A 6,525-nucleotide genomic window follows, 5' to 3' on the forward strand; every position below is an offset into this window, starting at 1 on the left:
TGATACCGACCATGTTGCATGTGACCACTTCTCCAGTTGTCAGGATGATATGGAACCTTGCCCAAGTCCTGCAGGGGAGGACCAGCACTCGCCCTGTTCATCCAGATCATTGAGGAAGGCCTTGAAGAGCTCAGTGCCAGCTCCTAGTAAAGTCTCTTGGTTGCTATCGAAATAGAAATCATGTTCGTGAATAGTATTCCCCCATTAACTGTGTCACCTTTAACTGTGAATGTGTGGAGACAATTTTTAACCTGTGAGAAAGCAATATGCACAAAAAGAGAAGGAAAAATGGTTTCTTCCATTCTGTTTGGGAAAAGGTGAGATGTAAATCATGAATTAAAAAGAAATAATTATTTGAGAAAGAATGGAAATTCTTGTTAAAGCTATAATAGTGTGTCTTATCCTTTTCCCTTATAACTCTATAACTCTAAAATATAAAAATTCCTACAAACTCTCAGATTTAACCAAGTAGCAAATTGGTAGTATTTATGAATTGATGTGATCCGTTTTTCACACATATAATTATAAAAGTGCTTAAGACATGATTTATCTTAAACAAAGCAGGATCTAAGATTTAGAGGTACTCAAATATTGATTCTCCTTGTTCCACACTCCATTTGCAAAATTAACAAGAAACTGCAAGTTTGATCATTACTTTTTGGACTGCAAATTTACTCTCCTGAATTGCTGGTTATCAAGCAGAAACTCTAAATACTGGGTTCTGCTCCTCTCCTGAGGGAATTCAGATTCTCACCATGTGTCTTAGTTGAGTTCTCTAGAGGAAGAAAACCAGTGAGACACGTATATATAAATATGTGTAGTGAGAGACTTACTTCAAGAAAATGGCTAACACAATTATGGGGACTGGCAAGTCCCGAATTTGTGGATCAGGTGGCAGGCTAGAGGCCTCTGCTGACTCACAGGATTGCATGGGCTGGTGAGTCTAAAATCTGTAGGTCAGGTGGAAATACAGGAGACTTCTGTAGGCTTACGTCCCAAGATGTAGAGATCATGTGATGAGAAGAGTGCAGGGTCAAGAGAGAGCATGAGCTACGCTGGAATATCCTTTTATATTCTAGAGGAAGTCTATACTCCCAAGGAACCCCCCTTTCAACTGATTGATTGATCACATCAGATCACATCATGGAAAGTGATTACATTACATTACACTGCATTGTGTTATGTTGTTTTACGTTGTGTTGCATTGCATCGCATTGCATTATGTTACATTACATCAGCCCGTCCCGTATCTGACCAAACCACTGAAAATCATAGCCTAACCAATTTGACACTTAGAGTTAACCATCGTACTGTGGCTTTCAAGCCCTTTGAATTATGCTTTCCAGTCCTCTCTCTATCTCGGCTCATTACTAGGTTTGTTCCTTTTGATTCTGTCCTGGAAGATTAGTTTTAATGGATTCACCAGAATTGAAAACAAAGATCTCTACCTAAAGGTCATCATTATTATTTTCCCAAGTAGGTCATATTTTTTGTAATGCCAGCAGGAACAAATGTGTTGTCTACATTTCTGCCACAAAGCATAGCTTCTAATCGTGTTTGTGATTATGGGTCATGGACTTTGTGTGTGTGATCAATAGAAAAACAGCTTACCTGGGGAAGACCAAAAAGCTGGCAGCGTTACGTATTGTATCATGCTGTTGGCACTTACAGTACCTTGGAGTTTTAAATGCTTTTACCTTGCCAATGTGTATATATTTAGTCTTAACACCAAAACAAAGAGCAACCCAGCTGCTGTTGCATTGATTCCCACTAGTGGCAAGAACTGTGCTCCATAGGGTTTTCTATGGCTGCCTTTTTGGAAGTCGATTGCTGGGGCTCTTTAAGAGGCATCGCTGGGTGGAACTGAATCGCCAGCCTTTCAGTTAGCAGTCAAGCCTATTAACTGCTTGCGCCACCGACGATTTGTTTTAATACTTAAGGAATAAAAGTTACTGATGAATAAGTCATATTTGGCCATCCTTCTCTCTCCTTCCTGATAAAACCTGCAAACAACAAAAAAATGGTAACAATGGCCAAAAAGCCAGGACTGGCAAACGGCCATCTCTTATTTTACTGGAGATGGGAGGAGCAGAAGAGGATTACATTTTCTAGCATTGTTTTTCACATGTCTTATTTCTCAGCCTCCAGGATATTATATGTATTTATTTATTTTTTGTCGAACTGCAGAAACTATTCTGTGGTTTATCTTCCCAAAAGGGAAGATCAAGATATTGACCGGAAAGCATTTGTTTCATCCCAAACCTTTGAGTTGGTTTTTCAATTCTGTTCTTAATTCTACCTGTGTCCAAATCAGCCTTTGATAACCTAAAAATAAAATAAAATAAAAACCATTGCCTTCCAGTCAACTCTGACACACAGGGACACTGTAAGACATGATAGAAGTGCCCCATAGGGTTTCCAAGGCTGTAATCTTTACGGAAGCAGACTGCCACATCTTTCTCCCGTGGAGTGGCTAGTGAGTTCAAACTTTCAACCTTTCAGTTAGTAGCCGAGCATTTAACCACTGCACCACCGGGTCTACTTGATAACCTAATTCCCCCAAAAAGCAGGAGGATAATTTTTAGACCTATATCGGCTTCTGTTTTTGGTGGGGGATGTAAAGACGGGGATGGAAGCAGAACTGGAGCCTGGTTGGGTTCGATTACTCTTGAGTGTTTCTCTGAAAATATTTGGCTGTTTTACATGTGCCAGGTCTACATGCCTTTCCCTCGGAGTCGTTAAGAGACAAAGAATGTTGTTATGCAGTATGAGGCTGAAAAAGGTTTGGAGGTTGACAGTCCCCCGTATCCTGCAGAGACTCAGGTCTGACGAGCAGCACTTGGACAGAAGAAGATTCAAAACCAGAATGAATTGACGGCCATATTGCTCTGTCAGGAGCAGCAAAAACCCTGTTATTACCTTTAAGGAAATGAATAGAACAATCTGGGTTTGAAATATGATTTATGCCAGGGAAATCAGAAACTGCATGCAGGATGTCATTTTTTCTTTTCTTTGTTTTTTTTTTTGTGTGTGTGTGTGTGTGACCGTTGAGACAATGTGAAAACACAAAGCTTCAGTCCTCAGCAAGGTTTCTAAAAAAGGAAAGAGTAAAATCTGTTCCTGCGCTTCCAGCTGCAGTTCCAAGTGAAGCGACTGAAAAAAATCTAAACAAAACGAATGTGAAATGCATTGTGAAACCGAGGCTTTCCATCACCATGTCTGGTTCAAAAGTGAGTTGTTATAGCAACAGGAGAAAAATGAGCATTTCACATTGTAAAATGATGCCTGCCTTGGTTCTAAACAGCTTTGTCCACCCAGTGAAATGAGTCCAAGTCATCTAAGGGAGAAGAATTCTGTTTTAATTGTTGAGGCTTGCACCAAACCTGCCTTTCAAACCAAAAGTTCATTTCAATTAACCTTATCCCCCAAATCGATATAATAAATTCTCCCTCAGGATGAGACTGAGCAATGTCCTGTCTGACGACAGTGACCTCAGGACAATATGGTGGCATGAGTTTCAGTGCTGAAGAATGGACAAAGTGCTGAGTGGTGCTGAGCCCATGGCGTGGTACAGAGGGCCTTTCACCTCTACATTATTGTTTCTAATCCAGTATAGATTGGAAGCAGGCGAGAGACCCTGCTTTTTAACACTTGTTCACTGACCTGTATTAAATTGGATGTTGATCTGGGTCCAGCTTCAAATAGACGCCTTTACAGTGGATATTTTCTGATCCCCACACTGGTTTACAACAATGAGATTGGAGAGGATTTTTTGGTTTTGCTTTTGTTTTTTTCCATTTCTGGCAGTGACCCCTTCATAACTGGGGTGGAGTAAATTTTCAGGAGAATTATTTGATCCGTGGTTAAGCCGTAGTCATACTGTAAGGAGCCCACCTTAAGGCTGACGCATTTCTGCTTAGTTAAGCATTTATAATTATCAGTGTTGGAGATTATCACATTTAAATTAATTTGTAAATATGTCAAACAATGAGGGAGAGAGAACCAACCCTTAGTCCCTAAGAGCAACCCTCCCACAAAGCCTAAGGCAAAGTTTAATTATTAACTATAACTGATCTGTATAATTAGCCTTGGCTAATTTTCCCTAATGTTTTTCTATTTAAAAAGATAGGCATACTATTTATATACTCAGACAAGTTTCCAGGTCTTAAGAAATCATCTCTACTTGAGGAATGAGAAGCCTTAGGCAGTGACCAGACTGGGGATTTGGGACTTATGGGAACAAGCTCTCATAAAGCTCTCAGTAGAAAAGTCCGATTATACAAACACGGTGAGGAAGGGGAAAAGAGTCAAATCTGGAGCCTTAGGCTTACTTCCAACCATCTTGGGTACACTGGTTGGCGTGACTTCAATGCCCACTGGTCCCCAGTTTGTGAAGGTAGAAAGCAATCGTCCCTCTTGTAGGATTGCTGTCTTGCTATTGTTATTGTTGTTAGGTGCCATCGAGTCAACACTGAGTCATAATGACCCCATGAACAGAATGAAACACTGCCTGGTCCTGTGCCATCCTCTCAATAATTGCTTTGTTTGAGCTAATTGTTATAGCCACTGTGTCAGTCCATCTCATTGAGGGTCTTCCTCTTTTTCACTAACCCTCTACTTTACCAAGCATGATGTCCTTCTTCAAGGACTGGTCCCCCTGATAACCTGTCCAAAATATGTAACATGAAGTCTCGCCATCCTTGCTTCTAAGAAGCACTCTGGTTGTAACTCTTCCAAGACAGATTTGTTCATTCTTCTGGCAGTCCCTGGAATATTCAATATTCTTCGCCAACATCATAATTCGGAGGGATCAGTTCTTCTTCAGCCTTTCTTATTCATTGTCCAGCTTTCACATGCATATGAGGCAATTGAAAAATAACATGGCTTGGGCCAGGTACACCTTAGTCCTCAAAGTGGACTTTTGTATAAAGAATTTTGCTGGCTTCACTAAATTGCTCCGATACCCTGCCTCGGTGTATCATCCAAGAAGAGGTAACAGAGGAATTCTTTGGCTTCCATCACTGAGATTTTGATTCAGCCAACCTGGGGTGGGGATCGGGAGTCTGCATTTTTAACAAGCTCCCCAAACTCTCTTCTTCAAGCAAGCCTTAGAAACCATTGCTGAATCACTTAACCTTGGGGGGAATGAGGATGAAGAGGTGGGCATTTCATCTCTTTATCAATGAAGTTAGCCCCAGGCACTGGCTGGAACTTCTGCAAAATATCCTAAGAGCTTTCCATTCAATTGCATATGCCCTTTTCCTGAGGCAATCCTCCCAAAGTGTCTAATAGTTAAGGCGTTCACAAATCTTGGATCAGTTATGTTTCTATAATTTCCACAGAGGAATTCATATGAAAACCAGACTCCATATCCTGGACCACCAGACTGTTCATGATCTGCCCCTGTCTGAAAGCTCTCCCCTCTTCCTTCTGCTTCAGCCAAACCCTTGATTGCTTACAGTTATGAGTCATTCCTTTGCCTCTTATCATTCCCCAGATCTTTGCTTGTCTATCTCATCTCCAGATCCTAGCTCAGACATCACGTCCTTGAAGAGGTCTTCTCAGACACTGTGTCTGGAGTAGGCCCCTGACCCCCCACCCCAATTTTATCCCATGTGCAACTTTCCATTACAAGACTGTGTTCCCTCACTTCTTAGTCCATACCATACTCTACAGATGTCTCATAAGTTATTTGTTGACTGTTCATCTTCTCCCACTAGAAAGCAAGCTCCACAAGGTCAAGAAGCTAATGAAGGGTGACTGTTGGTTTGGTTGCGGATGAGTTGCTGCCACCACCCAGGGCTATACAGGTGGTTAGGCCACTGAACCCAAGTTAGTCAATTCTGAGACTGTCTCTAAACCAGTTGCCATGGAGTTGGTTGCAACTCATGGCAACCCCAGTGTGTCAGAGTAGAACTTGACTCCATAGGATTTTCAATGGCTGATTTTTCAGAAGTAGACCACCAGGTCCTTCTTCCAAGGTGCTTCTAGGTAGACTTGAACTTCCAAACTTTCGGTTAGCAGCCAAATGCGTTAACCGTTTGCACCACTTAGAGACTCCTACTGCCACACCACAATGGTGGGAGATCTACCTCAATCTTTCAATTTCACTGTAAAGCTGGCGGAACAGATGTAATCGTTATGCATGTGCAAGTTCTGAATGATAAACAAAGATAATTCTTTATTGAGAATTCCAAATTTTATTAGAGTTCATAAGGCAGTCTTTTTTTTTTTTTTTTTGTGGTTATAGGAAGAAATTTATTTAGGAACACTTTCCTCCTTAGATTCCTGTGTCTGCAGCACAAGGACGCTTTCACTCTACAGCAGTTTTTACTGACCCAAGATCATTAGCAAAAATTATTCCAGATGTACATACAGATACAGTAGGGGAAGAAACATTAAAATGACATGACATAAAAATAAGAAAAGCCACAATAGAGGAGAAACTGGAAGAAATGGAACACCCAGATACTGGAATATATTTGTTAGGTAGTAGGTGCTTCAAACACTAAAACTCTGAGAAAC

This window comes from Elephas maximus, chromosome 1 (genome assembly GCF_024166365.1).
Source record: "Elephas maximus indicus isolate mEleMax1 chromosome 1, mEleMax1 primary haplotype, whole genome shotgun sequence".
NCBI lineage: Eukaryota > Metazoa > Chordata > Mammalia > Proboscidea > Elephantidae > Elephas > Elephas maximus.